Below are 9,669 nucleotides of genomic sequence, written 5' to 3'. Positions count from 1 at the left end.
GTAAGAATACCACGTTATAAGGAAATACATTGTTGCAGAGTAAAGACAAATAGGTACGTATTGGAAACAATTTAAAAGTAGAAATAACGCATAGTACAAAATTAGGTTGTATCTCCTAAACAACACGTTGTAACTCGAAAGGATTTGGTGTGGCGTGTACATCTAAACTTGTAGCCTCAAAAGAGAACCCACAGGAGAATTTTCTTTCATAAAATTTTGTCTGAAAACCACGTTTTAAGGAAATCCCGCATCGTGCGACATTATCTTGTTTTTCCTAAACAGCATGTTGTAACTCGAAAAGCTTTGGTGTTGCGTGTATGTCTAAGCGTGTAGCCTCAAAAGAAAATGCACAGGAGAGTTTTATCTCGAAAGAATATGTAAGAATACTACGTTATAAGGAAATACAGTGTTGCAGAGTAAAGACAAATACATATATATTGTAAACACTTTACGAGAAGAAATTACGCATCGTAAAAATTAGCTTGTATCTCCTAAACAACACGTTGTAACTCGAAATATTTGGTGTGGCGTGTACGTCTAAACGTGTAGCCTCAAAAGAGAACCCACAGGAGAATTTTCTTTAGTCAACATTTTTTCAGAAAACCACGATTTAAGGAAATCCCGCATCGTGCGAAATTATCTTGTTTTTCCTAAACAAAAAGTTGTAACTCAAAAAGCTTTGGTGTTGCGTGTATGTCTAAGCGTGTAGCATCCTTATAACATGGTATGCTTACATGTTCTTTCGAGAGAAAACTCTCCTGTGCCTACTCTTTTGAGGCTACACGCTTACCCATAAACACAACACCAAAGCTTTTCCAGTTACGACGTGTTGTTTAGGAAAAACAAGATCATTTAGCACTATGTCGGATTTCCATAAAACGTGCTTTTCTGACAAATTTTGACGAAAGAAAATTCTCCTGTGGGTTCTCTTTTGAGGCTACATGTTTAGACGTACACGCCACATAAAATCTTTTCAAGTTACAACTTGTTGTTTAGGAGATACAAGCTAATTATGTACGATGCTTTATTTCTTCTCTTAAAGTGTTTCCAATAAGTACGTATTTGTCTTTAATCTGCAACATTGTATTTCCTTATAACGAGGTATTCTTACATATTCTTTTGAGAGAAAACTCTCCTGTGCCTACTCTTTTGATGCTACACGCTTAGACATACAGGCAAAACCAAAGCATTTCATGTTACACCGTGTTGATTAGGAAAAATAAGATAATTTCGCACGATGCGGGATTTCCTTAAAACGTGGTTTTCTGACAAATTTTGATGAAAGAAAATTCTCCTGTTGGTTCTCTTTTGAGGCTACACGCTAAGACATACACGCAATACCAAAGCTTTTCGAGTGACAACGTGTTTTTTAGGAAAAACATGATAATTTCGCACGATGCGGGATTTCCTTAAAACGTGGTTTTCTGAAAAATTTTGACGAAAGAAAATTCTCCTGTGGGTTCTGTTTTGAGGCTACACCTTTAGACATACACACCACACCAAATCTTTTCGAGTTACAACGTGTAGTTTAGGAGATACAAGCTAATTTTTACGATGCGTTATTTCTTCTTGTAAAGTGTTTCCAATACTTATGTATTTGTCTTTACTCTGCAACACTGTATTTCCTTATATCGTGGTATTCTTACATATTCTTTCGAGAGAAAACTCTGCTGTGCCTTCCCTTTTGAGGCTACATGCTTAGTCATACACGCAACACCAAAGCTTTTCGAGATACAATGTGTTGTTTAGGAAAAACTAGATAATTTCCCCCATGCGGGATTTCCATAAAACGTGTATTTCTGACAAATTTTGACGAAAGAAAATTCTCCTGTGGGTTCTCTTTTGAGGCTACACGTTTAGCCGTACACGCCACACCAAATCTTTTCGACTTACAACGTGTTCTTTAGGAGATACAAGTTAATTTTGTACGATGCGTTATTTCTTCTCTTGAAGTGTTTCCAATAAGTATGTATTTGTCTTTACTCTGCAACACTGTATTTCCTTATAACGTGCTATTCTTACATATTCTTTCAAGAGAAAACTCTCCTGTGCCTTCTCTTTTGAGACTACACACTTAGACATACAGGCAAAACCAAAGCATTTCGTGTTACAACGTGTTGATTAGGAAAAATAAGATAATTTCGCACGATGCAGGATTTCTTTAAAACGTGGTTTTCTGACAAATTTGACGAAAGAAAATTCTCCTGTTGGTTCTCTTTTGAGGCTACATGTTTAGACATACACGCCACACCAAATTTTTTCGAGTTACCACTTGTTGTATAGGAGATACAAGCTAATTTTGTATGAAGCGATATTTCTTCTCGTAAAGTGTTTCCAATACATACGTATTTGTCCTTACTCTGCAACACTGTATTTCTTTATAACGTGGTATTCTTACATATTCTTTCGAGATAAAACTCTCCTGTACATTCTCTTTTGAGGCTACATGCTTAGACATAAACGCAACACCAAAGATTTTCGCGTTACAATGTGTTGATTAGAAAAAAACAAGATAATTTCGCACGATGCGGGATTTCCTTAAAACATGGTTTTCTGACAAATTTTGAAGAAAGAAAATTCTCCTGTGGGTTCTCTTTTGAGGCTACACGTTTAGACGTACACGCCACACCAAATCTTTTCGAGTTACAACGTGTAGTTTAGGAGATACAAGCTAATTTTTACGATGCCTTATTTCTTCTCTTAAAGTGTTTCCAATATGTATGTATTTGTCTTTACTCTGCAACACTGTATTTCCTTATAAGGTGGTATTCTTACATATTCTTTCGAGAGAAAACTCTCCTGTGCCTTCTCTTTTGAGGCTACACGCTTAGACATACAGGCAAACCAAAGCATTTCGTGTTACAACGTGTTGATTAGGAAAAATAAGATAATTTCACACGATGCGGGATTTCCTTAAAACGTGGGTTTCTGACAAATGTTGACGAAAGAAAATTCTCCTGTGGGTTCTCTTTTGAGGCTACCAATTTAGACGTACACGCCACACCAAATCCTTTCGAGTTACAACGTGTTGTTTAGGAGATACAAGCTAATTTTGTATGATGCATTATTTCTTCTCCTAAAGTGTTTCCAATACATACGTATTTGTCTTTACTCTGCAACAATGTATTTCCTTATAACGTGGTATTCTTACATATTCTTTCGAAAGAAAACTCTCCTGTGTGTTCTCTTTTGAGGCTACACTCTGAGAAATACATGCAACACAAAAGCTTTTCGAGTTACAACGTGTTGTTTAAGAAAAACATGATAATTTCGCACGATGCGGGATGTCCTTAAAACGTGGTTTTCTGAAAATTTTGACGAAAGAAAATTCTCCTGTGGGTTCTGTTTTGAGGCTACCCATTTAGACCTACACGCCACACCAAATCTTTTCGAGTTACCACTTGTTGTATAGGAGATACAAGCTAATTTTGTATGAAGCGTTATTTCTTCTCGTAAAGCGTTTCCAATACATATGTATATGTCTGTACTCTGAAACACTGTATTTCCTTATAACGTGGTATTCTTACATATTCTCTCGAGATAAAACTCTCCTGTGCATTCTTTTTTGAGGCTACATGCTTAGACTTACACGCAAAACCAAAGATTTTCGTGTTACAATGTGTTGATTAGAAAAAACAAGATATTGTGAAGGGGGTCATTTCCCTAATTTCTTTCTCAGCCTGCTTATCCTTTGAGTATAGGAAGGCCACTGATTTGCTGGAGATGATTTTATAACCTGCCACTTTTCTGAAGTTGTTTATCAGCTGTAGGAGCTCTCTAGTGGAGTTCTTTGGGTCACTTAGGTAGACGATCATGTCGTCTGCAAATAATGATAGTTTGACTTCTTCCTTTCCAATTTGTATCCCTTTGACCTCCTTATGTTGTCGAATTGCCCGAGCTAGTACCTCAAGTACAATATTGAAAAGATAAGGTGAAAGGGGGCAGCCTTGTCTGGTCCCTGATTTCAGTGGGATTGCTTCAAGTTTCTCTCCATTTAGTTTGATGCTGGCTACTGGTTTGCTGTATATTGCTTTTACTATGTTTAGGTATGGGCCTTGAATTCCTGTTCTCTCCAAGACTTTAAGCATGAAGGGATGCTGAATTTTGTCAAATGCTTTTTCAGCATCCAATGAAATGACCATGTGGTTTTGTTCTTTGAGTTTGTTTATGTAGTTGATTGTATTGATGGATTTCTGTATATTGAACCAACCCTGCATTCCCGGGATAAAGCCTACTTGATCATGGTGGATGATCGTTTTGATGTGTTCTTGGATTCGGTTGACAAGAATTTTATTGAGTATTTTTGCATCGATGTTCATAAGGGAAATTGGTCTGAAGTTCTCTTTCTTTGTTGGATCTTTTTGTGGCTTTGGTATCAGGGTAATTGTGGCTTCGTAGAAGGAATTGGGTAGTGTTCCTTCTGTTTCTATTTTGTGGAATAGTTTGAAGAGTATAGGTGTTAACTCTTCTTTGAAGGTCTGGTAGAATTCTGCACTGAAGCCATCTGGTCCTGTGCTTTTTTTGGTTGGAAGACTTTCTATGACTCCTTCTATTTCTTTAGGCATTATGGGACTGTTTAGATGGTCTAGTTGGTCCTGATTTAATTTTGGTATTTGGTATCTGTCAAGGAAATTGTCCATTTCCTCCAGATTCTCCAGTTGTGTTGAGTACAGGCTCTTGTAGTAGGATCTGATGATTTTTTGGATTTCCTCAGTTTCCGTTGTTATATCTCCCTTTTCATTTCTAAGTTTGTTAATTTGGATACTTTCTCTGTGCCCTTTGGTCAATCTGTCTAAGGGTTTATCTATCTTGTTGATTTTCTCAAAGAACCAGCTCCTGGTTTTGTTGATTTTTTGAATGGTTCTCTTTGTTTCTACTTGATTGATTTCGGCCCTGAGTTTGATGATTTCCTGACTTCTACTCCTCCTGGGCGAAATAGCTTCTTTTTGTTCTAGGGCTTTCAGGTGTGTCATTAAGCTGGTAATGTATGCTCTCTCCATTTTCTTTTTGGAGGCACTCAGGGCTATGAGTTTTCCTCTTAGCACTGCTTTCATTGTGTCCCATAGATTTGGGTATGTTGTGTTTTCATTTTCATTGTGTTCTAAAAAGTCTTTAATTTCTTTCTTTATTTCTTCCTTGACCAAGGTATCATTGAGTAGAGTATTGTTCAGTTTCCACGTGTATGTGGGTTTTCTGTTGTTTCTGTTGCTATTGAAGACCACTTCTACTCCATAGTGATCAGATAGGAGGCATGGGATTAGTTCTATCTTCTTATATTTGTTGAGGTCTGTCTTGTGACCAATTATATGGTCGATTTTGGAGAAGGTACCATGAGGTGCTGAGAAAAAGGTATATTCTTTTGTTTTAGGATAGAATGTTCTATATATATCTGTTAAATCTAATTGGTCTAAAGCTTCAATTAGTTTCATTGTGTCCCTGTTTAGTTTCTGTTTTCCTGATCGGTCCATTGAGGAAAGTGCAGTGTTGAAGTCACCCACAATTATTGTGTTAGGTGCAATGTGTGCTTTTAGTTTTAATAAAGTTTCTTTTACGAAAGAGGGTGCCCTTGCATTTGGGGCATAGATGTTCAGGATTGACAGTTCTTCTTTTTGTATTTTTCCTTTGACCAGCAAGAAGTGTCCCTCAGCGTCTCTTTTGATGACTTTGGGTTGAAAGTCAATTTTATCTGATATTAAAATGGCTACTCCAGCTTGTTTCCTGAGACCATTTGCTTGTAAAATTGTCTTCCAGCCTTTTACTCTAAGGTAGTGTTTGTCTTTGACCCTGAGGTGTGTTTCCTGTAAGCAGCAAAATGTAGGGTCCTGTTTACGTATCCATTCAGTTAGTCTGTGTCTTTTTATTGGGGCATTAAGTCCATTGATGTTAAGAGATATTAAGGAATAGTGATTGTTACTTCCTATCATTTTTGACGTTATTTTTAAATTTGAATGCTTAACTTCTTTTGGGTTTGATGAAAGGGTACTATCTTGCTTTTTCCAGGGTGAAGTTTCCCTCCTTGTATTGGTGTTGTCCTCCTATTATCCTTTTTAGGGCCGGGTTTGTGGATAGATATTGGGTAAACTTGGTTTTGTCATGAAATATCTTAGTTTCTCCATCTATGGTGATTGAGAGTTTTGCTGGATATAGTAGTTTTGGTTGGCATTTGTGTTCTCTTAGAGTCTGCATGAGATCTGCCCAGGACCTTCTAGCCTTCATAGTCTCCGGTGAAAAGTCTGCTGTGATTCTGATAGGTCTTCCTTTATATGTTACTTGGCCTTTTTCTCTTACTGCCTTTAGTATTCTTTCTTTGTTTAGAACATTTGGTGTTTTGATTATTATGTGACGGGAAGTATTTCTTTTCTGATCCAGTCTGTTCGGAGTTCTGTAGGCTTCTTGTATATTCATGGGCATCTCTCTCTTTAGGTTAGGGAAGTTTTCTTCCATAATTTTATTGAAGATATTTGCTGGCCCTTTAAGTTGTAAATCTTCACTCTCATCTATGCCTATAATCCTTAGGTTTGGTCTTCTCATTGTGTCCTGGATTTCCTGGATATTTTGGGTTACAAGCTTTTTGCATTTTGCATTTTCTTTAACTGTTGAGTCCATGGTTTCTATGGAATCTTCAGCATCTGAGATTCTTTCTTCTATCTCTTGTATTCTGTTGTTGATATTTGCATCTCTGTCCCCTGATTTCTTCCCAAGGCTTTCTATCTCCAAAGTTGTCTCCCTTTGAGTTTTCTTAGTTGTTTCTACTTCTGATTTTAGATCCTGGATGGTTTTGCTTAGCTCCTTCACTTGCATGTTTGTGTTTTCCTGTAATTCTTTAAGAGATTTTTGTGTTTCCTCTTTCATGACCTCAGCCTGTTGACCAAAGTTCTCCTGTATTTCTTTAAGAGATTTTTGTGTTTCGTCTTTCATGACCTCAGCCTGTTGACCAAAGTTCTCCTGTATTTCTTTAAGTGTTTTTTGCATTTCCTCCTTGTTGGCTTTTGTATTCTCCTGGATTTCTTTCAATGATTTTTGTGTTTCCCTTGCAAGGGCTTCTAACTTTTGATCCATTTTCTCCTGAATTTCTTTAAGTATGTCCTTCATGTGTTCCTGTACCAGCATCATGACCAGTGATTTTAAATCCAAATCTTGTTTTACTGGTGTGATAGGGTATCCAGGACGTGTTGGTAGAGGAGAATTGGGTTCAGATGTTGCCATATTGCCTTGATTTCTGTTAGTGACGTTCCTGCGTTTGCCTTTTGCCATCTACTTCTCACTGGTGTTAGTTTGTCTTGTCAGTGCTGGACTCACCAGTGCAAGCTGCCCCTTCCCCGTTGTCCTCTGGTGCACAGCTTACCTCCTGCACTGCTTGTAGACAGGGTGCTGCTGCCCAGGCTGTTCAGATCCCAAAGCAGGCACCCGAAGGCTCCTGCTGGGGCCCACTGGATTCACTGGAGCACACTGACTTCTCCCAGCTGGCCGCCCGGAAACCCAGCTAGCCACTTGCAGGACTTGGAGATGTGGTGCTGCCGCCCAGGCTGATCTGGGCAGCAGAACTCCCAACTGGGTTGGTGCACACAAGGCTAGCCTAGCTGCCCAGGCCCTGAGTCTAGGCAAAAGCCTGGCAGGTCAATGTCGGTGCAAAGTTCCCCTCAGCTGTGGGTGTTAATTGGGTGTGTCAGGTGGCTAGGATGGTGGCGTGTGCGAGTTCCCTGAGAGTGCTGGGAGAGTCTGCTGGGCTAACAACCTCCTGGCTGGGTCAGCACACAGATGGCCCAACGAGCAGCCCAGGGCCTGGGGGGCAGTCCAGGGCCTGACCGTCTGAGACCCCTGCTATGTCCGCCTCGGGCTATGCCTGTTAGCTGGTTTGGTTTTGCCTGCTAGGTCTCTCTGGCTTCCCGTAGGCAAAATGGCGGTGGTGCGCAAACTGGCCCGGATAAACAACCTCCTGGCCGGGTCGGCACACAGATGGCCCACCGAGCAGCCCAGGGCCTGGGGGCAGTCCAGGGCCTGACCGTCTGAGACCCCTGCTATGTCTGCCTTGGGCTATGCCTATTAGCCAGTTTGGCTTTGCCTGCTAGGTCTCTCTGGCTTCCCGTAGGCAAAATGGTGGTGGTGCGCAAACGGCTCTGATAAACAACCTCCTGGCCGGGTCAGCACACAGATGGCCCACCGAGCAGTCCTGGGCCTGGGTGCAGTCCAGGACCTGACCGTCTGAGACCCCTGCTATGTCTGCCTTGGGCTATGCCTGTTCGCTGGTTTGGTTTTGCCTGCTAGGTCTCTCCGGCTTCCTGTAGGCAAAATGGCGGCGGTGTGCGCCGGCCGAGGCAAACAAGCTCCTGGCTGGGTCGGCACACAGATGGCCTGCCGAGCAGCCCAGGACCTGGGGGCAGTCCAGGGCCTGACCGTCTGAGACCCCTGCTATGTCCGCCTCGGGCTATGCCTGTTAGCCGGTTTGGTTTTGCCTGCTAGGTCTCCCTGGCTTCCCCCAGGCAAAATGGTGGTGGTGCGCGCGCCGGCCCGGGAGGAAAAAAACCTCCTGGCCGGGTTTGCACCCCGGTGGACCCCCGATCAGCTCAGGGCCTGGGTGCAGGCCAACGCCCGTCGGGCTTAGACCCCCGCGATGTTGGTCTCGGGTTATATTTGCGTACCTCAGTCTGATTTCTCTGGCAACCGAGAACCAATATGGAGCCCTCGTAACTGACTGGAGGGAGGCAGAGTTCTGATGTGGCTTCTGTGTGGTGAAAGGCACCGTAAATCCGCCGCTGCTTGCAGCCTGGCTGGCCAGCGATGGCCAGTGGTCGTGGGCACCGGGTCCGCCTGGACCCCGTCCGCTTGGTTCTACTGCTGATGGCCCTTCCTCTGGACCAGCCGCTGCTAGTGCTACTGCTGATGCTGCCGCCGCTCCCAGGCCCAAGAATTTTCTTTCATCAAAATTTGTCAGAAACCACGTTTTAAGGAAATCTCGCATTGTGTGAAATTATCTTGTTTTTCATAAACAACACGTTGTAAATCGAAAAGCTTTGGTGTTGCGTGTATGTCTAAGCGTGTAGCCTCAAAAGAGAACGCACAGGAGAGTTTTCTCTCGAAAGAAAATGTAGGAATACCACGTTATAAGGAAATACAGTGTGGCAGAGTAAAGACAAATACGTACATATTGGAAATACGTTAAGAGAAGAAATAAAGCATCGTACAATAATAGCTTGTATCTCCTAAACAAAACTTTGTAACTCGAAAAGATTTGGTGTGGCTCGTACCTCTACAAGTGTAGCCTCAAAAGAGAACCCACAGGAGGAAATTCTTTCGTCAAAATTTTTTAGAAAACCACGATTTATGAAAATCTCGCATCGTGCAAAATTATCTTGTTTTTTCCTAAACAACACGTTGTAACTCGAAAAGCTTTGGTGTTGCGTGTTTGTCTAAGCGTGTAGCCTCGAAAGAGAACGCACAGGAGAGTTTTCCCTCGAAAGAATATGTAAGAATACCACGTTATAAGGAAATACAGTGTTGCAGAATAAAGACAAATACGTACGTATTGGAAACACTTTATGAGAAGAATTAACGCATCTTACAAAATTAGCTTGTATCTCCTAAACAAAACGTTGTAACTCGAAAAGATTTGGTGTGGCGTGTACATCTAAACATGTAGCCTCAAAAGAGAACCCACAGGAGAATTTTCTT

This window comes from Apodemus sylvaticus, unplaced genomic scaffold (assembly GCF_947179515.1).
Source record: "Apodemus sylvaticus unplaced genomic scaffold, mApoSyl1.1 scaffold_128, whole genome shotgun sequence".
Classification (NCBI taxonomy): Eukaryota; Metazoa; Chordata; class Mammalia; order Rodentia; family Muridae; genus Apodemus; species Apodemus sylvaticus.
This window is presented reverse-complemented; position numbering follows the sequence as displayed.